A 25,107-nucleotide genomic window follows, 5' to 3' on the forward strand; every position below is an offset into this window, starting at 1 on the left:
ATAAGGCTTCAGCACCGTGGTTACTTGGGCAATCAACTCAGCTCGACGAATTGAGCAAATGTCTGTATGTGCGTGTGTGTGTGTGTGTGTATATGTGTGTGTGTATGTATGTTACAAAAAATGTCACTCACGGTTCTCAGCCGTCTGTTGACCGATTTGAGTTCTCTTGGAAGCAAATGAAAGCTACTACATCCTAGTAGAACGCTATTGAATTTTATTTTGATTGGACGTTTGGTTACCGAGATATCTCTCGAAGAGTACTTATGAGTCATACATTTAAACTTTTTAAGATTTTTGACCAAGTGTATCATAATGAATATTTCGGCCGTTTGTCAATCGATTTGGGTTCTCTTGGCACCAAGTGAAAGCTACAGCATCCTGGTAGATCGCCCAGAAATTTTATTTCGATTGGACATTTGGTTACAGAGATATCTTTCGAAGAGTATTTATAGGATTTATACAACTAAACCTTTAGAGATTTTTGACCAAGTGCATCATAATAAATATATTTTAGCCGTCTGTCAACCGATTTCGGTTATCCGAGCACCAAACGAAAGCTACAACATTCTAGTAGAACCCTATTAAATTTCATTAGGATTGGACATTTGGTTACCGAGATATCTTTCAAAGAGTACTTGGGAGTAATACAGGTTAACTTTTTGAGAGATTTTTGACCAAGGGTACCATAATAAATATCTCAGCCGTCTGTCAACCGATTTGGGTTCTCTAAGCACCAAATGAAAGCTACAATATTCTTGTATAAGGCCCTGAAATTTTATTTCGATTCGAGTATGAGATATCTTACGAAGAGTATTTCAATAAATTCTTTTTTATTTATTATTATAGTCACTTGTTATCTTGCATTAGTTTTTAATTAGTCTATGGGAAATTATTTTTCAATAAATAATGCTGACCTCATACAAAGTGTATACTAAGGACTGTTCAATTTATAAAACGGACAACTTTACAAGGCTATAAAAATAAGACGCGTAGTTCAAATTTTATTACCCTTGCTTCGTTGTTCAGTACATCATCTTCCATTATTTTATTTCATAGAAAATCGGCCAGGTGTCGAAAAAGGTGAATTTTACGATTGCTGAAAATTGAAAATATATATGAAATTACTGTTTACATATGGTATATCGTTTTTAATATCAGAAAAGTATGTGCCATGCTACAGCAGCATGAGTAATAAACATTCTGGCAAAGTTAAAACTCAATTGGAAAATTAGTTGTTAAAATATTAAAGTCTTGAGTGAGATCCAATTTTTTGATTAAAATTCAATTGTATAGCAAAAAGGGCATGGAAATATTCAATAAACAATTTTTTTATGCATCCAGTAAAAAGTAGGAATATATAATTATAATGTGGTTTCAAATGCAGAAAATTGCTTCTTAATAGCATTGCTGGTTTGGTTATTGTGTGTCATTACAGGCACAGTAATCAAAACAGTTTCATTCTTTGAAGGTTCTTCCAAATAACAATGAAACCTAATGCAAATTTTACATAACAATGATATTGGAAATAAAAAAAATACATCCGATTGTTATTAAATAAGGTGTACAATTATATAGCACCAACTTTGTTGAAAATAAATAATAACAAGATTCGCTAGAGTCGGAAAATTTGCATCAATGGAGCAAAAATTATGCAATTTTTTGCTATGACCATCTTTATGGATTTAATTTTTAATGAAGAATGCAATTTACGTAAATTTTTCTTCTGCATCATTCAGAGAGCAATATTCTACTACTCTGGACAAATTTTTAGCCGAATCCGTTGTGCTATTGCATCACAGGACTTAAATATATATATTTTTAATAATTTCTTTGTAAACAAGGCAACTCACTATATCAAGCTGGAGGCTGCTTGATGCATTATTACTAATCAACTATTGAGCTTTACCTTTAGTAGAATAGTATAAGATTCCAATACATTGAAAACTTCATGAAAATATGCGTGTTTAGTATGTGGAAAAATATGTCGAATTTAGAGAAATGGGTTTTTATTGATGTATTACGAAAACCGCTTCAGTAACACCAGCGGCGTCATGGTCGCAATTTTTTCCGCAGTCAAGTTCGCAGATTGTGGACAATCCTCGGTACTCACTTTACGTAATTTATGTTTAGTCCCTTACTGTCAGAGCTGTCAGATCAGTGTAACACGCTAAATAAAATTTACACAAAAGGCAATTTACACGGAAAAAAATACACGGTTATGAATATTTATTGGGTACCGGACTGGTCACCGAAAATTTGATCGTTTTCTTTGGTACATCCAGGTCTTGAAATTAGTCTATGGTAACACAGTAAAGAGCATTTTGCTTAATGTTATATTTTTCCTACATTTGATATGAGCTATAGAAAGTTATGCAAAAAACTGATAATGATTTTATTGAAAAATAAAAAAGATATCGCACAAGCAAGTTGTCCGTTTTATAAGTTGAACATGAACAGTCCTTAGCAGGTTACCGTATGCGTGATAATGTTTGCACCATCGTACAAATAAGGTACCCATATCACCTGTACACACAATGTCTTGGTTTTTATTGCATGTACGTAAGCTCTAACTCATATCACAGTAGGTTGCGGGTAAAAAAATCCGATTTCTTAAGTTTAAAATTTGCACCATGAAGGGGTAGCAGCGGTAGTCGGGACTTGTCCACGCGCAAATGTTAAAAAAGACATTTCAGGAGTGTTCAGGAGAACCGTAAAACAGTCTTAGACCGAAAAAAAGCAAGGGCAACTATTCCCGAAGGTGTCCACTGGTCGTCCAAGGTTAACATGGATTAAGAAAGCTATCGCTGCCACCGAAAATAAGATTTGGGTGAATTATATGCGCTCAATGAGAAAAATGGCAAAGAAACGCGAAATCAGCGACTTAACGGCATGGCATATCGAAAAGGAAAATTACGGTGGCCTTTATGATCCTTCGACCATAGAAAAGAAACTTACATTATTACCAATGGCATCCAGGAGCTACGAGTAGCGCCATATAAGAAAGTCTTGAATTTGCCCGAACGCAACCTCCGTTTTTTTCGATTTCCGAAAAACTATCGATCCGTACCAAATTCCAGAATCAATAGTTAACTTTTGTTTGTGTGCCAATGTTTACACCATTATGCAATGTCAAAATAAAAAAATAAATTCAAAAATTGTTAATCTTGACTTTGACACTACCACGGATACTTTTCGACATTTGCGCGTGGACAAATCACGAGCTAGGTTGCCACTTAGTCATTATGCAAGTGTAAAACTAAGAAAATCAACACTTTTTATTCACAGCCTACTAGGATATGAGTAATAGCTTAAATGCCTGCAAATAAAACCAATACATTGTCTTTACAAGTCAAACTGGAATTTTATTTGACGATGGTGCAAACATTATCACGCATACGGTATTGTTTTCAACAAAATTATAAATAACAAATTACAAATTCACAGGAATTTTATGAAAACTAACAATATGTAAAATGAAAGCTTTGAATTTATATATTGTGGGAAAAATGCAAGAACTGGACAGCCAAAATAACTAGCTAATTCCAAAACTGATTAGCATAGTAGATATATTATTTTTGTCCTTTTTACACCATAACCATGAATACCAAGTACTTTGGAGCTAATTTATTCGACTGATAAGGAGATATTAGACAAAGTGTATCTCGCTGATTTTCTTATCCATTTGTTAATCGATTCAAGATCTTTTGGCAGTTAACAAAAGATACAATATTCCAGAATAGGGAATCGCGCCACTTCGGCGGTCGCTTTTTCGTCTGTTTTCCGCTATAACTCAGTCAAATTTGAACCAATTGACACAGTTTTTGGAATGCGGTGAGATAGGTATAGTATCTACCCGTGTACAACATTTCAAGCCAACTGGTTCAAAATTGACTGAGTTATAGCAGAAAACAGACGAATATAGAAGCCACTGCCCAAGAGGCGCCATACCCTATGTAAGCTATTTTTTTTACATTCCATACAAGATTCTAGGAGGTGTCTGGCATTTCTGGTAGTTTAATCCATGTTCTGATGCTATTTTGGAAACCAATCCACTAGATGCCAAATCCACAATATTTTCTAAAACTTTTAGTCAATCACACAAAATAAATTTGTTAAATACGAATAATACAACAATATTTTTAATAAGTGTAAGAATGGTTCTGTTCACCATAGGCGGATTAAATCGGGTTTTTATTATTATATTCGCTTGTTATCTTGCATGAGCTTTTAACCAGTCTATGGGAAATTATTTTTCAATAAAATGCTGACCTCATATAAAGCGTATACTAGCAGGTAATTGTGTTCAACAAAATTATAAATAACAAATTACAAATAAATAGGAATTCTAAAAAAACTAACAATATGTTAAATGAAAGCTTTGAATTTATATATTGTGAGACAGATGCAAGCACCGGGCAGCCAAAATAACTAGCTAATGCCTGATTAGCATAGTAGATATATCATTTTTGTCCTTTTTAGACCATAACCATGAATACAAAGTACTTCGGAGCTAATGTATTCGACTAATTAAGAGATATTAGACAAAGTATATCTCGTTGATTTTCTTATCCATTTGTTAATCGATTCAAGATCTTTTGGCAGTTAACAAAAGATTCAATATTCCAGAATATTTATGTAAGCTATTTTTTAAACATTCCATACAAGATTCTAGGAGATGTCTGGCATTTCTGGCCCAGTGTCCATGATGCTATTTTGGAAACCAATCCACTAGATGCCAAATTCACAATATTTTCTAGATCTTTTTGGTCAATCACACAAAATAAATATGTTAAATACAAATAATACAACAATAATTTTAATAAGTGTAAGAAGGGTTCTGTTCACCATAGGTGGATTAAATCGTTTTTTTTTATTCACTTCACCTGTGACACAGTCGGACAGATTGTAAAACTAAACAAATCTAGTTGAAAAACAAGTCGTGTAACTGAGTCGTTCCAGATAGTCTTTTTTTTTTCTGGTGAAAACCAGGTAAAAAAATCGATTTACCGGTAAATTTACCAAAAAAATAATCATTAAGATGATAAAGAACCGGTATTTCCCTTATAAACTTCCAAACCTCAACCTGCTAAATGAGGTAGACCGAAAAGTTTTTGGAGTTTTTGAGCGCAAAGTTCTGCGGACAATTCTCGGTGGGAAACAAGAAAATGAAGTGTGGCGCAGACGCATGAATCACGAGTTGTACCAAGTGTACGAGGATGCGAATATTGTGTAACGTATAAAATACGGTAGACTTCAGTGGGCTGGACACGTAGTGCGAATGTCGGAAGAAAGAATAGCGAAAACAATATGCAGCAGAGAACCCGGTAGAGGTAGACGACTACGTGGGCGGCCGCGAACTCGCTGGCTGCACGCGGTTGAAGAAGATCTACGATCCTTACACGTTCGGGGAAACTGGATCGCTCAAGACCGACGAAGATGGTGCTCTACTATACGCTGGGCGTTGGGGTAAAGTTACTTTATAGCCAACAAGGTATCAAGGTAGGTAACCTCAACCTGTAGAAATTGAATGCAACTTTTCTGGGTAAAAAAGTTATGGATTCACCACAAACTGCCGAAAAAAGGGGTACCTGAAAACCGGAGCCGCTCCGTTGATACTATTTACGACTATGACTACGATTTCTTCTTTTCCTTGGCGTTACGTCCCAATTGGAACAAAGGCTGCTTCTCAGCCCGTATAAATTCGTGCATTAATCCATATCAGCTCATTGGGTAGGTCGCAGGCATTTTGTATAATGCTAAGTTTCATGGTTCATTACTTTGGCAACTTATAATTTGTCAATGAGATGTACGAATCATTAATGGACTTGAAGGTCCGAAAAGCGCCCCTTGACAATAATTTACCTGGCAGCAAGTTTGAATACTTCTAGGATTTGTTTCGCTATCGTTCCAAATTTACGCAATTTAAGTATTCGGTTATCTCGGATCGATGATCCCATTTATGTTTGATTTTTTTTTAATAATACCGTTAGTAATGCAAATGTAATATTTTGCCAAACTGCCCCGAAAACCCTTAAATAGATGTTTCGTTTCAAGCCCTGTAAATGGTTTTATAAGTCTCTCTTCTCGGTGTAACTGCCAACGATACGATCTGTTTTAGGTGCGGTCTTGTGCTTTTGTGGGCCGCCTCGAAGAACATTTACCGACAGATATTTACTTGCTTGGTATATGCTTCAGCATCCAGCCAAATAGCATTGAGGAAAAACAGAGCAACTGAGGGCAACGCATATTTTGACCAAAGCGACCGCACCCTCACGATCTATATGTATCACGGCGGTGGTTGCTACTATAGCACGAACAGCGCAGAACTCTTAAATGATAGTTAATTGCATCTAGGTAAGGTATATTGAAGCCAGTCATGGCAAAGTAGAAGCCACAGCAGCACGACAGTGGCGGTTCGGTTTCTATGCAGCGTTGAAATTCTTTCAGTGACTGTGTCGCACCTATGGGTGGGTAAAATGTAGCACTGAACCTCGTGGTATGTAAATGTATATAAGTATAGTTTTTTTTGCAACTGCTGCTAAGGTGTAGGTCGATATCTGAACCTATTCTAAACACTACGCGGGGCTTAGCCTCATTGATATGAAAGCCAATCTAATAGGCATCAACGCTGAGCCGGCGGAATTGTTTTTGATTTCAGTTTTCTGAGCCACGACTACTCTGATGCGCGGCAAGCAATCTATCACATTTTATTTATTTTGTTATTATTGTCTCTGCGATCGAATTGTTTGCCATTTTTTTTTTCATTTTTGGACAGTGATTCAACGATCTTTGTTCGATACTTTTTGCACGTATATTCTGGTGAATGTACAATATGTATACGATTTGCAGAGCTGGCGCGGTTTTTTTTTTGTTTGTCTCTATCAGCGTTTTCCAATCAACAAATTGCGGTCCATTGATACATGATACATGAAAAACGCACTGTAAGGTATGTATACAATTTTAATACATGTTGACGTTTAATATCATAATTCACGGAAAGATTGTAGGCGATATTAAATATCTTCTGTATAGACCAACGATTTCCACATTGCCAAAACGTGTATAATTAGGAAGACCATGTGTTACGAAACACGTGCAACTAGGTATATCTTTTCGTATTCGTAACGGAAATTGGTTTAATTTGGACATAGAGTCTTTTTGTGTCTGGCGCTTAATATGCGGATGCGAAAATAATCAATTGACAAAGAAAGCTAAGTTCAGCTGACAGTGGGTGTGTTCAGAAGACTCTGTCCCAGTTGGGATGATACGCCAAGAAAGAGAAAAAGGTAGCCTTCATTAAATGCTTTAGTATGGCTTACAATTAGCCTCCAAAACATGTGGCACGATCATAACGATCTGTGGTTAAACCATTTTTTTTTATTATCAAAACAGATTAAAATCTGAAGAACTTGAGCACAGATTCTAATCCTATTTTACCGTAATAGCATCATGCCAGTATGTTATGACGTCAATGGCATTCTGGAGGAGATGGGAAACGTTGAGATCCACTGATCCATAGGCAGCTCTGGTCTAGCCGACCAAACCGACCGCACTCGCCAGCGGTGCTGGTGGGGATTTCTCGTGCAACACGAAAAACTCGTTTGCGGGGTTTTGTTTGTGCACCCGCAAGACTAGTATTCGGTAAAGCTTGCCGCGCTCAACACGTGAACCACTAGGTAATGTGGCGCTGCGCGTATATCCCCGTTGTAGTCGGCTCGTCGCGTAGCTACTAATGAAAACAAACCGTTTGCCATCCGATCAAATAGTGTTTATGGTGTTTCAAATGCAATCCTTCAAGCAACGACAGCTGCACTGATAGCTAGAAAATGATAAATAGTATCAAAAATGTGCTTTGTGATGAGAAATGGTAAAATCGAAAATCCAAAACGTGCTAAAAACTGCAGCAACCGAGAAAACTATACAATGAACGACGTATCGACCGACAGCTACTGAAACGCATATACCTCTCTTTACACACACGTCGAGTTGCCAATTAATCGTGCACATAGGAAAAGGTGAGATTTATGTATTGCCCAATAGATTTATGTATGTATTGAATCGAAATATATTACGTGTTATTAGTTATGTAATGCTTACAGAAATATTTCATGTTCGCACAGTAGGCGAAGCGCGCTGCAGCTAAACCGTATGAAAAATAATGAAAATGAAGCATGAATGCACACTAGTAGTGCACACTTATAGCCCATGCTGCTGTCCGCTTATATCCCGTGCCTACTACGGTAGAATCGACACAGAGAGATAACAGGTGGGTGTGTTGTGCGGTGCGTTGTGTTCTGTCGACGACGTTCGGTACCGTGCCCGTGCCTACATTCTTCGTTCCGATCTCCCCTATAATAACAAAGCAACCTAGCTATAAAGTCATTAACAAATCTCTGTTTTATTTAAAAGTGTGGTGGTAGGTCTTTTCCATCTCCTTGAAAGCTATTTGCACCATACTATTTTTTATCTTTTTGAACATAGGCACAAAGTAGTTCAATGCGATCATGCGGAGCTACGCTGTGGCTAAGGTTGAGACTGCAGCTTGTTCCACGCCAGCTGGACCAAGCCACCAACGAATTTTTAGTCATTGGTAAAGCTTGGCTGTATATCTCTCCAATACTGGTTACAATTCAGGGCATGGCAGCATGTCACAGAGTAAATAGGCAAACTTTTAGTCCTTCGATTCGTTTAGCAGCATTTCAAAACATTTTTTTTTGTTAGTACATATTGCTTGAACGCGGCTTCAAGCTTGAACAGTTGGTTGGACCGCACTTTGTACCATAAGTGTCAAAAATAATTAACATTTACAAAAGATGACACAAGCGTGTCGCGCATGTTCCAAGCGATCTATAAATATTGATCTTTTATGTGCAGACTGTGAGAGGGTAGGTTGCAACAATTGTGCGGAAACTGGAAATGCACTTTTGTATCATGCCTCATAGGATTTTTAATACACTAAAGTTTCATGGTTCATCTCAGATAGAAGAATCCTTGCATCAATGTAAAATTATGCACATGATTTAGGGAATGCTGAATTTGGCGTAGAATTACATCAGTTATTTCAAGAAAGGGTGGACAAGATGGATCACATAAAAAATAGGTGCATATAACTTAAAAAAAATGCCAAATTGCACTGTTTTCTACTTTTGAACTCACTAGTCAGCTATGATATAAGATGATTGAAAAGTCATACAAAGCAAAGATAACCGTATCGTAAACCGGGGTCAAATTGATCGCTTTTAAAACAACTTTTGCTGATAACATGATCACCAAATCAAATATTGTCGAAAGAATTTCTGAAAAATCAGTACTGGGTCTACTACTATAAAACTACGTGACACAATTTCGGTTCAACAAATTTTAACATAAAGTTAAATAACTTCAAACACCAAAAAATGAAAATATCACATTGGGGTGAAATTGATCAGCATACAATTAAACACCACCTTTTCCACTTCTGAACACGAATAAAGCGTCAAAAATCTTATAACTTGTAAATTTGGCTGTTAAAAAGCTAAATTGACTTTTGAAATTGACACGCAAACTGCCCGTGATGACACAGCCATTATTTCGATAGGAGAAGTCGTCATACAAAGAGAAAAGAATGTGTTAGCCAGAAATCAGTGTATTGCAGAGAAATGGCATGTTAAAGCAAATTTGAGAATTCATAGTGCAATAGCGGAATTATTCAATAAACCCTATGTCTATTTACAGATTATATTTTAAACAATTAGGCCGGAACAAATCTTATTTTCTTCTTTTGTGACTTTACTCGTTGATTCGTCAAGGGGGGATTTATAAATAATAAATGTTTTTGATGAAAAATACCCAAGCAATTAGGCAAAATCATCAAACTCATCGAATTTGTTAAGAAATTTTCTCGACAACTCTAAATTCACAGCCCTTTAATGTTTGCAGTTCAGAAGGGATTTTTTGGCATATCTTGATGCATGGGAAATTCCTTGCCTGAATCGCCCAAGAAACCACTTTTCTTCGATAGCAGTACGCAGTTACGAAGAAATGACAATTCAGATGTCTGTCACTGTGGAAAGTTTCTGCCAGGAATCGTTCAAGAATCTACTTGAGCGAATCCTTTTAAACACGAAACTGGGCTTAAATTTTTAAATTTTTTGAATAATTTATTTTTTTAAATTTTTGTCCCCCTCAAAAAGTGGAATTCTGACCAAATTTTTCCGAGGGGGTAGGGGGTGACATAAGAGAAAATCGAAATTTGTGTCAGCCTCATGAACACATAAAAGTTTCAACTATATTCCAATAATCACAGATGAAATTAATCTTTGCTATTATAACCTTAAAATCTACTATCACAGATGCTTGATGCACAGATGTTACTGGTAAAGTTGAGAATCATTAAAAATTAAGCTATTGACCGAATTATGTAAGTAACCTATTTGAAATATGTTTATGTATTTACAGGGGATAGACAAAATGATCGGGACAGGCAAAATTTTCACTTTTCAAAAAATGTTCAACTTGCTGTAACTTTTCAACAAGTGCATCAAATATTCTCAATTTTTTACTGTAAGTTCATCAACTAGTTGTGCATCAGTGGACCAAATTTAGAAAAGATCGGGCCATTCTGCACGAAGTTATAAATATTCTTGAAAAAGGTAAAATTATCCGATAGCCAACTTTGAGCTGTTATATCTCCGGATTCAATGAACCGATTGCAATGCAATTTTGACCATTTATGACCTATATAATGAACTCTGGAAAACATTTGACTTAAAATTTATTTTTTGGCAAAGTTGTGGCCCCTGTTTCACTCTACATTTCGTTCTCTGACATCAAACTTCTATCTCTTATCGTTTTCTTGCAATTTCGATTTAAACGTCGCATTTCAGATCATAAATTTGCAATCGTCATGGTAAGCACTTTTTGCGCACTGTACCGCACATTTAACCTGTTTAACCCCAGGTAAAAAATAAAAGTTCAAAAAATCGCCAACAGCCCATTTCTTAACAGAATTCAACCAAATTTTAAACACAAACTCGCACAATACTGTAGTTTTGGAAATACACGGGGTCAAAATTTTCTTGGACTTCTGGACGGAGTAAGGCCGGTGGATCAGTGGGTCAAGTCGGGCGAAAAAAAAGGCCAAGTACGATTTGCCCCTCCATAATTTTCTTCTTAACGAAGTTTTTCAATGGGAGTTTGCACATTCCGATGCCTAACGATAGTTGATGTTGCTACAGGTTCGAGTTTGGGATTTTTCGAAGTTTTTTTTTTTAGTTCTTGAGATATTCAACATTTCTTAACCATCCAAGTCTTCATTTGCGTTTGTTGTTCTCAAATGAAATAAAAAAAAATTTCCGTTCCGGATAATCTATCTAGCTACACATACATGAAATCAGGAGGAACCACGTGGATGCATCCATGCGCACCGGCGCAGTTTTTTGTTCGATCAGGTAGGCTGTGGTGTAGAAGGTGTCACAAATTTTCAAGTTCCCGTCGTCGTCGTCAATCAGCAACATGAGAAGGAGCAAAAGAAGCTTCCGCTGCTGCTTCTGCACTTTATCAGTGGCCCGAATCGGAACGTGAATAGTCCTGATTTGGATTCGAGCTGCTAATTGGATGTAGGAGCAGTAGCTGTATCTAAGGAAAACGCGGTTATGAGCAAAATGTATGTGCTGGCAAAAGTGCCGAAAAGTGCTACTTTTCAGCACTTTTAAGAGTGCCGAAAAGTAGTACTTTTCGGCACTTTTGTTTTAGTGGAGAAAAGTAGGCCGTTTTATCGTTGTGAAGCGCCCTGTACCGTCCAGGGGCTCAACTAAACACTACACGGAATGTGATATCTTTTAATTCATAACAGTCCGACGATATCTTTTTAATAAACTTAACTTATATTACAACGATTCACTTTTTCTTATATCACCTTTCTGCATTTCTTCACCGAAGTTGAAAAACTGAACCGAACTGGACTTTTACTCTTACGTTGAAAAACTGAACTTTTACAACTACTGTCTTTTCTGAACCAAGATTGAACACTCTAGCGTTGAAACTGACCCACTGTCTCACAAACTGCTTGAACTCAACAACTCCGTTCTTCAACAACCCTAACGTCGAACTCTCCTCGATTACTCTGTTCTTCAACAACTGCCCTCACTGACTGCCAAAACCTCCGTATTTATAGCCTAAATTTCCTAGCAATACCCGAAGAAGTCACGAAAATTCCTAACGTTGCCCAACCCATCTTGGGCGTGTCCAAAAACCTAAAAAAATGTAAATACTAAAACGTCCCAAAACCTTCTACCTTTCCTACTTGTCCACATCGTGTTTTACATCTTTCTCTTCTTGAAAAATCTCTTTTCTCTTGGGCGTATCCCAAGCCCTACCAAAAATCCTAGTTCTGATAAAAAAAACCTAATTTCCTAACCACGCCTGACTTGGGCGTGTTCGCAAAAACCCCTTCTAAGAATCTTTACCCGAAGGCCAACATTGTCTAGCCCCGCCTCACTTGGGCATCTTCAATGCTTGGGCGTGTCATATCGTCATCTTCACCATCATCCTCATCGTCATCATCGTCATCATCATCATCATTATCATCATCATTATCATCATCATCATCATCATCTTTCTTAGCGCCATCATCTTTCGGACTTGGCACCCAATTCTTCAAAACAAAGCAACCGCCTTGTTATTCAAATGTACCCTTGCTTGTGCACAATGACCCCTAGCCGGGCTCGGCCGCGGATGTTCGTTGAAATTATACCCCACATTCTTTTACTCGAAGTCAAAACAAAATCGAGTACAAAACAATTCCGGCGCCCCTATGCCGCCAGTACGATTTCGATTTTCAACATTCCTTTTATGGTTCACCTGGGTTCAAAAATCGAACCAAGTGAAAACAATCACGGCTACCTGAAACCATTCTCGGCAGATACAGTGCCTCGATTTCAAAACCAAAACAATCTAGGCTACCTGAAACCGCGCCTTGATTTCAAAACAAAAACAATATGGGCTACCTGAAACCGCGCCTTGATTTCAAAACAAAAACAATTTTGGCTACCTAAAGCCATATGCGGCCAATACGGCGCCTTGATTTTCGCAACATTCTAGCGCGATCGATAGGGTATCCGTTCCATGGCATTCCTATCGACGGCCCACCGAGCGTAATCAGAGCTGCACCAAACCAACCGGACCCAACATGTATGATCGTGAAAAACAAAACAAACGCATCGCTGCGCGGTCGCTGCCCCGCGAAACCAGGACACCGTACGGATGTTGTTTTGGTCAACGTCCAGTACGACATTTTAGATCAAAAACAAAACCTTTACAGGTTTACAATTGAGCCTTGAAACGGTCGCCGCCAATCAAACCCAGCGACCATTGACCCACCAAGCATATTGTGGATTTACCGGCTCGACTCCCGTGTTTGAACACGATCGCACCCGGCCATCACCGGGTGCGATGATGGGTCATAAAAACAAAGTCAGTAACGAATGGTATGTTTCCCGTTGCTTCCAATTTACAGCGCGTGAGGTGGGTAGAACCTACCTAGAGCGTAGCTGTTGGTGAAAAATTGAAATAAAACACACCCAGGCAGCTACTCTAACGGGAGTGTGGGGGGGGGGAAATGCATCTTTTTCTTTCACAGTTGAATTGACTTAGAATATCGGAAGGCGTGGGAATATTTAGGCGTTGCATGCCCTCCCACTTAGCGGAGTTTGAACGTGTATAAAATCACGTTCAAATGTAAGGATGTGGGTAAAATGTATCCCCCAAAACTTCATTTAGATGATGACGTTAACGATGATCGTTAATTTTCTAAACTGAAACTGCTAAACTAATCTTTATCTTCCCAGTAAGTGTCTTACAATATTTTCCACTACAGTTGATTGATCTGAATATCCCAAAGAAACTTTAAATTTTGTATTAACCTTCTTACATTCTTCCTCAAGAGATTGACTTCATTGGTACTTGCTGCTGCTCCTCTTGATTCGTCGTAGGGGTTGTTCGTCTACCATTGATTTCTACCTCTTCTTGTTAAATGTCCAGATCAATTGGTTAGTTTCAGGTCTCAGATGAATGGTATCGTTGCTTCTCTGTTGTACTGGTTTGTCTTGAAGATGATGTAGTTGATTCAGTTGATGTCGTCTCCTGTGGGAACGTGACCATGAAGCTTTGGTATCCGGATATTACCTCGGTTGAATCGTATTTCCCTGCTTGGAATTCCCGCGCTGTCGTTTGCAGACAGAAGAATTAGTTTTACTGTTGCTTTCTGTTGTTTCTCGAAATAGTGTCATAAGTTGCCTTCCGAACTGGATTGTTTATCATTGTCATTTACGGTGTTATGGTTGATTACTTATCGCCGCCTTCTGAATTTTGTTGGTATTGGATCAATCTCAATAGTGATGCGAATATTGTTGTCTTTGACCTGGTGCAAATTGTGGAACTGTTGCACATTCTTTAAAGAGTTTGTAATTAGTTGGCTTAAATTCCAAACCTTTTGATGATGTCGAAATGTTGCTTTCCGGGTTATGGTTACTGTTAATTGTTGTTGTAAGAAGCACGGAGTAAGTGCTTTCTCAATGGTGAATGTAATGCGGTTGGTGAACATTACATTATGTCGGTTAATTTGGGAAACTTTGAAGACGTCCTCCTCTCATCATATGTCTGTATGAATTGTTGTTGTTGTTGTTGTTTTTGTTGTTGTTGTTTTGTTGTTGTTGTCGTTGTTGTTGTAGTTTTTCCCGATGCTCTGCATTGGGTTGGTTCATATTAGCAGATTCGCAGATCTACAATAATATTTGTCTCGATGTGCCACCCGAGTTGACCTTGAATCGTCTCCGGTGATAAAATTATGTTCGTTGAATTCTCTCCTCCGCCATACCAGCACCTTTGACCTTCAACTTTCCATCCGATCTGTTATTCCTCGTCATCGTACCAATTGGCCGTGGTACGTTTTCATAGAGGTACCGTTGAATTGCTCCTCTGATTGCTCTCGCCAGGTGTTGCCTTCTTGTCTTGTCCTCCCGCGTCATCTCTCGAGGAAGTTGTATTTTTAATTCTGTCGAAACCATCGATTTATAAAATATTGATCTACCATGGCAAACTGAACTTTTAGTCTTCATGTTATTATTATTTGTTTTTCTTGTATGTGCAAAATATAACCTTTACAATAGTATTAAAAAAAAAATGCACCATTACATTAATCATGCTCTGTTACCGTTACTTTTCTTAATAGTCATAAACTGTTTTTTTTTTTCAAAAACCGTAAAATATTAAAATGTGAGTTGTAGCAATGGAAAGCTTCTGCAGGATCACTATAAACGTCTGTATTACCAATTCCAAAAAAATCTCACTGCAGAATTCTCTCCAGTGCGTTTTCTTTCAATTCCTGTTTGCTCCGTTTCCTTTCGCAGGCTCGGCTTGATCGCCTTATTGCTACGACTTCTCCCCCTTACCGAATAAGGTTTTTGGATGGATACCTGTAACGAGACTTAGATCTTGTGTTTAATTCATGATTTGATAAAATATAAATATATTTATGTTAATTTCTAGTTTTTGTTTCTTGACGCCATCTAATGATTCCGAATCTATAAATATTACTTCATTTTTCATTCACATATTATTATTATATTTTTTTTTTCAAATAACTTATTCATTCATCATTCACACTCAACATTCACAAGCATTCTGGGGGGCCCTCCCTTGTCCTCATCATTCAATTTTCATCCGATCTCGTATATACTTTCAAAAATGTTATGTAACATTGCCATTTTATATAGGAGCGTCCTCCGTAGTTTCATTAGGGTCTAAATTGTTTCTAAATTGTTTTTTTTGTTTAATCCGTTTTGCTTTATCATTTCAGAGAATAATCGTTCGGTTGTTGTCATTGTTTCTTTTTATTATTAATACTCTCAATCAACAATTTATGTCTTTTGTTTGTTTGTTCAAACCTCATTTATTATGTATCCCATATGTATTAACGTTAAATAGAGCTGCTTCTTTATTGAAGAATCTCTCAAGTTATTATTTTTCTTCTTATGCATTCCCCGCTATTGTTACCCGATATACCCCAATGATATTTCCCCTTTCAAGATTACTTTGTATTTCCCATCATATTATTCCCAATATATTATTTGCCCAATTCTTCACTCCCAATTTCTATATACCTTTTTCAATTAATCATTTTGCATAGTTATGTTTCCTCATCCCAAATTACCCCTTTTCAGCTCTTCGGTACATTCAAATCGTTCTTGCATTCAAACTCATGCCGAATTGATGGACGCATTTTTGTTATAATTCAGCTGTACCAAATTTCCCGAAAACATCGTTTCTTTATGTCACTCCATATTCTCATAAAAAATTATTTATTTATTTATTGCAATTATCATAATTTTTTCATTTTATTTTTTTATCAATTCCTTTTAAGTTGCTACGATATAATTTCAATTAAGTTAATTCGTATGCTCTCCAATCGTTAACCGCTTTGTTGTGAACCTTACAACAATTATATATGTTAATTGTTTATTTAATATAATAATTCAATTAATATTCCTAGCTATCCTACGCAAGCCTCTATCCTAACATATTATTCCTATGTTATTTATTTTAACAACATATTTAGTAACTAACATTTACAAAAATCATTCGTAATTAGGAAATAATTGTTTTTTTCAATATTTACATCAATTTATACATTGCCGACTACGCATAGCTAATCAATCATTATATTTTTTTAACCTATTATTGTGGACTTTTTCAAATTTGTTCCCATTTTTAATAATTGTGGCTTGTTCGCTGGGTAGGTCAACTACTGCGTATGGGCCTCTCCATTTACTTTGAAGTTTTTGACCTGTTCCTGTTGGGATTGCTTGTACTAAAACCAATTCGCCCCACATAGGTTGCCATTCTTCGGTTTTCTTGTCATAAATAATTTTACGTTTCTCTTTGGATATAATCAAATTTCTTTTGGCGTTTTCATGCAAATTTTTAAGAATTTGTTTCATTTCGCAAAAATAGTCATTATATGTTAGATCTGAATCTGTTGGAGTGTATATGGAGGTAGGAATCCTTGCCTTTCTTCCATATAAAAGTTCGAATGGACTGTAGTTGGATGAGCTGTTATTTGTAGTATTGTATTCAAAAGTAAAGTAATCAAGATGTTGGTCCCATTGTTGCGGGTTTCCTCCGACAAATTGCCGTAAATATGTTTTCAATTCTCTGTTTGATCGTTCTACCAAATTTGCTTGTGGGTGATAAGCACTTGTATTGATTTTTTTGATTTTCAAAATTTTACATGCGTGTTTAAAAAACTTGCTCATGAAATTTGCTCCTTGGTCTGTCACCAGTTCCAACGGAGTACCGAATTTACAAATGAATTTTTCAACAAAAGTTTTGGATACAGTCTCCGCTTCTTGATTGTCCATTGAAGCTACTACCAAAAATCTCGTAAGGTCGTCCTGCATGACCAGCGCATATTTGTTGCCCCATTCGGACTCTGGGAGAACAACAATGTCCATATATAATTTTTCAAATGGCTCGGATGACGTTGTAGTAACTTTTAACGGAATTCTGTTGGATTTACAAATTTTATTTTTCTGGCATGAATCACATTGTTTTACGTAATTCTCGATGTCTCTTCTCATGTTTTTCCAATTAAAAATAAGACCAATGCGTTTCCGCATTCGCCTTGCTCCAACATGTCCGTCTAAAGGAGCATCATGGAACTCTCGAAGAATTGTTTCGATATCTTCATTACGTACTTCAGTGCGTTCCGAATCTGCGTTATAAAGGCTTAACGTAATTTGATTTTTCAAAGCTAAAAATTGAATCATCTCAAGTATTTCAAATTGTTTAATCCTTCTGAACGAAATCAAATGAATATTTTTGGACGCTGTTATCGGCGCTTTATTTTGATTGAAGCAGTTGCTAAGTTTGTAAAAGAATGTTTTGGTATTAATCATTGAATTACTTTTGCCTTCCACAATAATTCCGAATAAATTACTATCTGGAACAGAAACAACTCCATCTTCGCAAAAATCTTTCAGTCCATGGGGTAAATCAATAATTTTTGAAATTTCATTAGATGCTGATCTGCTATTCAAAATTACAATGTTACAATTAGCATCTGCACTTTTCAAATTCCTAGAAATTTTCAATCGATTTACATCAGTTGGATTATTCTTGGACATCTCTAAAAATTCATCATATGCGCTTGCTGCAAATGTGTCATTAGTATGTGTGTTATTGCATAAATCGAAAACGTCGGCCATAATGGATTCCTCAACTTCAGCCTCGTCCGATATCGCACTCGTACTTGCTGGAGGTGAATTTGACACCTTGTTTATGCCTCTTAGGTCGGAACCCGTGCAATTATTATTTACGCTATCATTCATATAGGTCATCTTTTGCGTTTTTGTTTTGGTTCCCTCGGTCAGCGATCGCGCCCCCGTTATTGTCGCCAGAAACGGTGTAGTTTTTCATCAGCTGTTTGTTCGCTTGATCGCGGTCGCGGTGTTTTTGGTTGGATACGTTTTCTTGTTCTGCTCTTTTCGTTTGCTGTCGGGTGACCACAGTAATTAATTTCGACCTTGCGGATTTAATTTCATCGGCTGGATGACTCTGCTCTTCTGATTCATTGTCTGGATTTAGCCTAGAGAGAAAATCCGCTACAACGTTATCCTTTCCTTGTTTGTATCGAATATCGCATTCCAATCCTTGCAATTTCAAACGCAAACGTGTGAGGACTGATGAAGTTTCTTTTAGATGCCATATTGAGATCAATGGTCTATGATCTGTGTAAACAATAAACCTCTGATTGTAGATATAATGACGGAAATAATTCACTGCCCATACTATGGCCAGTAATTCTTTCTCAATTGTATGATATTTTCGTTCTGCTCCAATAAGTCCCCTACTAGCGTAAGCTATGGGTCTGTCAATTGATTTTTCATTCGATAAAACTGCGCCAATAGCGTATTCACTAGCATCTGTCGTTAAAACAAATGTGTCCTTGTAATTTGGTCTCACTAGCAAAGAGTCAGATGTTAAAAAGTTTTTCAATTCTTCAAACGCTTTCTGGCACTCTGAGGTCCAGTTAAATTTTACATTTTTCTTCAATAGATCATTCAGAGGTTTTCGTTTTTCTGCAATTCCTGGTATAAACTTACCATAAAAGTTAACTGTTCCTAGGAATGATCGCACTCCTTTTACAGTTTTTGGTATTGGCATTTCTCGTATAGCCTTAATATTACCATCAAGCGGACGAATACCATTTTTATCAACTGTATGTCCTAAAAATTTCAATTCGGTTTTCAAAATTTGGCATTTTGTTGGTTCAATTTTTAAATGATGTTTACGAAGAGCTTTCAAAACTTTAATCAGATTCTCGTTATGCTCTTGAATTGTTCTTCCAAAAACAATGATATCATCCAAATAAACGATTGCTTTAACATCTTCAATTTCAAATAAAACTGTGTTCATCAGTCTTTGAAAAGTCGAGGGACTGTTTCTTAGCCCCATAGGCATTCTCGTGAATTCAAAATGACCTTTGGGTGTAGAAAATGCAGTTTTTGCAGCATCTCTTGGGTCTATAGGAACTTGATAAAATCCCGATTTTAGATCGATTGTTGAAAAGTATTTGCTATCACCTAGGCTATCCAATATTTCATTTATTTGTGGAATCGGATACACAAATGGTTTAGTTATCAAATTCAATGCCCTAAAATCTACTACAATTCTATGCTTTTTGTTTCCTTCTTCGTCTAGATCTTTCTTTGGTATGCATGAAACAGGCGCATTCCAAGGACTTTTACTGGGCCTAATAATCCCTTGCCGACGCATTTCTTCAACTTCCTCATTAATTTGTTTCTTTGTTGATTCAGGGAACCTATACTGCCTTTTATTTATTGGCACATTAGTCATTGTTTCAATTTCATGTACTGCTGCATCTGTTACTGTCAGGTGATCCCCTTTCAAATAAAATACATCACAATATCTTGCCATTATATTTTCCATTGCGTCGTAATTAGTGCTTTTCAAATGCTTCAAATCAATTGTATCTAGCAATTTTTCGATACGATTTTTACTTTGTATTTGTTCATAATTTAAATTATCTATCAAACTTAGATCTTGGTTTGAATCTAAATCCTCCGGCATATATTGATTCCCGGCTTCTACATTCTTATTCCAACATCCATTATTATCATATTCTTCATCAAAATGTTGATTTATACATTCCTCGTCCTCATAATACTTCTCATAAAGGCACATATTGCATGAATAATCTTTTTTCGATACGATTGGCTGTGTAACTATTTCATCATTTATGACTTCATCAATATCAAAATTTACTTGACAGCTTTTGTCATTGTTATCATATTGTATACAATTACTATTATCTTGTAGATCAGTCTGGCAAGATTTTTCTGATACCATTACGTGCTTTGTTGTTGAAATATTGTTAATATTATATTCTACATTATCTGGCTTGCGTAGGGCTATATAATCAAAGTTGTGGCTAATATATAATGTGTGCTGTTTCAAAAATTCTGCTCCTATGATGCCATGTACATTTAAGTGGTGAACTAAATAAAATTTTATCTTATACTTAGACTTCCCAATTAATAAACTAACTTCAGTAGATCCGAGCGTTCTTGTTTGGCTTTCATTGAATCCCGAAATCAAAAACTTTTCAGATTCAGAATAATCTATGTCTGCTGCTCCGATTCTAGGGGCTGCATCCCATCTTAGTATGTTTAGTTGTGAGCCTGTATCTATCATGTAATTGATTTTTGTGTATGGTCTTTCTACAGTGGGTATATTTAACATAAATTGATTATTGCCCGTCCAATGTATAAATACTTTTTCTTGTGCTGGAATGCATTTATCAAATTGAACCATTTGTTTTTGTGGTATGTTATAACTCTTATTTATGTTCATGGGCATCATTTTCTTATTACTTGCAGCATATAAGCGCCTTTCTAAATTATTTTCTGATTGACGGAGTGATCGGACGCAATTAACGAACCTCCGGTTATTTAGTTTTTTCGCTCATCATAGCAAATGTTATTGTTTTGAATTCCCATGTTGCGTTCATCAAAATTTCTGTTGGTCCAATAAGGCATCTGGTAATCACCACGATAAATTTCTTGTTGTCCTAGATATCTATAATTGTTAAAATCTTTTTCATAACCTATTTCGCTCTGGTTGAATCTACTTTTATCGTTACGAAAGTTGTGGTCAATACATTGTGGATTACTGAATTTCTGTTTTTCATTTTGTTGCCTGTAAAATTCTGCAGTGTGGGAATCCCTCAATCTCTGCTCGATGCGTTCTTGTTGTTCCACATCGATGCATTCTTCTTGTAGGTAATCTAGCAAATCTTCCAATGAGTCTTCTTTTTTCGTTTTTGCAAAAATTTTCAAATTTATATCTTCCAATCCCGCTAGAAAATGTATTCTTAAATGTCTTTGAGCGTATGACTCAATTGTAGGATCTTTAATATAATCTTTTTCGAATTCATCAATATTCCTCTTAAGTTGAAGAACGCGATCTTTGTAGCTTTTAAAACTTTCACACTTGCCTTGCTCAAGGGTCTCTATTTTGTTAAACAGTTCTTCCAATTGTAAACTAATTCCGAATTCTTTTTGGAGATTATCTTTAACTTCATCCCAAGTATTTGCAAGAATGTTTTTAAATTTTACCGCTGCTGGGCCTTTAAGCTTAGACAGTGCAATTTGAATGAGTACGGTTTCTGCATTTTTCCTTTCACTAGCATCAGTTATTCGTTTTATGGGTTTCAAAAAACAATTAATTTGATATATGAAGGCATCTAATTCACACGCACTACCATGAAATTCTGGAATACACTGTATAGCAAAATTTATTGGAAATTCAAACCTAGCGTTGTTCGCTCCACTATTGTTGCCTATTTCATCCATTGTATTTGTGGTCATTTTTATGTTGATATTTTTACTGATTTTTTTTTTATTCAAATTAACACGACCTTATTATCGCCGGTCAGCTGCATAGTTACAAAATTATTTTTTTTTTTCAACTTTTAATTGATTCCATTCCATTGTAATGCTAGTTTACAGCTGAAAATCATGTTTAGTGTAAAATTATGCCCTAAGTTTGAAAGCATAAGGAAAGAAAAATACAGTAGAGCTGAAAATATTTTCGATATCCCGTACAAAGCTGGCGATTTTGAATCAACATTGCTACAACTGCTAAAGATTTTTTTTTTTGAAAGAAAAATACAAATCTTGTTTTATTTATTGAATATTTTGCTACAATTTAAGGAGATTGTTCCCAATACTCATCAATATCTAATCTGACGAAAAAAAAATAATCAGATATTCAAACCATATTACATTCAGCTTCCTATTATTGCAAAAAAGATATTTAAATTTGGTGAATTGTAACTTGAGATATTTAAATATTAGTAAATTATTTAAAAAAAAACTTGGTTGCGATTGTCTCGTATAATAAAAAAAACTGTACTTCTTAGTTTTCTTATTTTAAGCACGGTCTCAAAATCAGCACGTAATTATGCATCAAAAATTTTAATCGTTAACAGAAATCCGCGACTTTCCTTTGATTTTGTTAACTAGTATTATTTGTTCGTAATTTTCATCCACTTGTTCTTCTTGAAATCATTATTCTTGTTATATTTTTCCATTATTTATTGAAAATCACTATAATTTCCTTTTTTTTTAATTTTTGAATAACTTCTTTATTTTTCCCACAACAGTATTTCAATTAAAATGTTTTTGTTTATATCGTAAAAATTTTTCATCATTTCAAACCAACTCACAAAAATGTAAACCATCTCAAAACACTTAATCATTCAAAAGGTTAATACTCACGATACCATCAAACAATGCAGGCTGAATTATGTCCATTGGTCCAGACACTCGGTTCCATACGCAGGATGTTGCGTTGCCATTTCCAATTCGGAACTACGTTGTATTCCACTATCACTTGCGCTACCACGAATTTCATATTTTCCATCCTGTCTGTAACATTGTTTTCTTCTCAATTGTTCAAATCTGTTCAATGTTCATGGTTTGCACTGATGTTCATTGTCAGACACTGATTTCTTCTTCCAGTCAGAAAATTGGCGTCCCGCTGTTCTAATTGTCGAACAGTTTTTCGCTGTCACCATATGAAGCGCCCTGTACCGTCCAGGGGCTCAACTAAACACTACACGGAATGTGATATCTTTTAATTCATAACAGTCCGACGATATCTTTTTAATAAACTTAACTTATATTACAACGATTCACTTTTTCTTATATCACCTTTCTGCATTTCTTCACCGAAGTTGAAAAACTGAACCGAACTGGACTTTTACTCTTACGTTGAAAAACTGAACTTTTACAACTACTGTCTTTTCTGAACCAAGATTGAACACTCTAGCGTTGAAACTGACCCACTGTCTCACAAACTGCTTGAACTCAACAACTCCGTTCTTCAACAACCCTAACGTCGAACTCTCCTCGATTACTCTGTTCTTCAACAACTGCCCTCACTGACTGCCAAAACCTCCGTATTTATAGCCTAAATTTCCTAGCAATACCCGAAGAAGTCACGAAAATTCCTAACGTTGCCCAACCCATCTTGGGCGTGTCCAAAAACCTAAAAAAATGTAAATACTAAAACGTCCCAAAACCTTCTACCTTTCCTACTTGTCCACATCGTGTTTTACATCTTTCTCTTCTTGAAAAATCTCTTTTCTCTTGGGCGTATCCCAAGCCCTACCAAAAATCCTAGTTCTGATAAAAAAAACCTAATTTCCTAACCACGCCTGACTTGGGCGTGTTCGCAAAAACCCCTTCTAAGAATCTTTACCCGAAGGCCAACATTGTCTAGCCCCGCCTCACTTGGGCATCTTCAATGCTTGGGCGTGTCATATCGTCATCTTCACCATCATCCTCATCGTCATCATCGTCATCATCATCATCATTATCATCATCATTATCATCATCATCATCATCATCTTTCTTAGCGCCATCATCTTTCGGACTTGGCACCCAATTCTTCAAAACAAAGCAACCGCCTTGTTATTCAAATGTACCCTTGCTTGTGCACAATGACCCCTAGCCGGGCTCGGCCGCGGATGTTCGTTGAAATTATACCCCACATTCTTTTACTCGAAGTCAAAACAAAATCGAGTACAAAACAATTCCGGCGCCCCTATGCCGCCAGTACGATTTCGATTTTCAACATTCCTTTTATGGTTCACCTGGGTTCAAAAATCGAACCAAGTGAAAACAATCACGGCTACCTGAAACCATTCTCGGCAGATACAGTGCCTCGATTTCAAAACCAAAACAATCTAGGCTACCTGAAACCGCGCCTTGATTTCAAAACAAAAACAATATGGGCTACCTGAAACCGCGCCTTGATTTCAAAACAAAAACAATTTTGGCTACCTAAAGCCATATGCGGCCAATACGGCGCCTTGATTTTCGCAACATTCTAGCGCGATCGATAGGGTATCCGTTCCATGGCATTCCTATCGACGGCCCACCGAGCGTAATCAGAGCTGCACCAAACCAACCGGACCCAACATGTATGATCGTGAAAAACAAAACAAACGCATCGCTGCGCGGTCGCTGCCCCGCGAAACCAGGACACCGTACGGATGTTGTTTTGGTCAACGTCCAGTACGACATTTTAGATCAAAAACAAAACCTTTACAGGTTTACAATTGAGCCTTGAAACGGTCGCCGCCAATCAAACCCAGCGACCATTGACCCACCAAGCATATTGTGGATTTACCGGCTCGACTCCCGTGTTTGAACACGATCGCACCCGGCCATCACCGGGTGCGATGATGGGTCATAAAAACAAAGTCAGTAACGAATGGTATGTTTCCCGTTGCTTCCAATTTACAGCGCGTGAGGTGGGTAGAACCTACCTAGAGCGTAGCTGTTGGTGAAAAATTGAAATAAAACACACCCAGGCAGCTACTCTAACGGGAGTGTGGGGGGGGGGGAAATGCATCTTTTTCTTTCACAGTTGAATTGACTTAGAATATCGGAAGGCGTGGGAATATTTAGGCGTTGCAGTTGTAACCGCGAGTGAAAAGTAGGGCAATAAGCAACGTAATTACAAAAAATAATTTTCGGC

The 25,107-nt window shown here is 36.7% G+C and overlaps 2 protein-coding genes across 2 annotated transcripts in view; one reads left to right on the forward strand and one right to left on the reverse strand.

Moving 5' to 3' along the window:
- LOC134285363 (uncharacterized) overlaps window positions 1-25,107 on the reverse strand; it is a 224,659-nt gene that overhangs the window by 155,666 nt on the left and 43,886 nt on the right. The window lies entirely within an intron of this gene.
- The window catches only part of LOC109405519 (uncharacterized), a 77,711-nt gene continuing 59,885 nt past the window's right edge, over window positions 7,282-25,107 (forward strand). The window contains exon 1 of the mRNA XM_019678617.3: window positions 7,282-8,015. The gene's annotated coding sequence lies outside the window, so the exon portion shown is untranslated. The remainder of the gene's footprint in view (window positions 8,016-25,107) is intronic.

This window comes from Aedes albopictus, chromosome 1, assembly GCF_035046485.1.
Source record: "Aedes albopictus strain Foshan chromosome 1, AalbF5, whole genome shotgun sequence".
Lineage (NCBI taxonomy): Eukaryota > Metazoa > Arthropoda > Insecta > Diptera > Culicidae > Aedes > Aedes albopictus.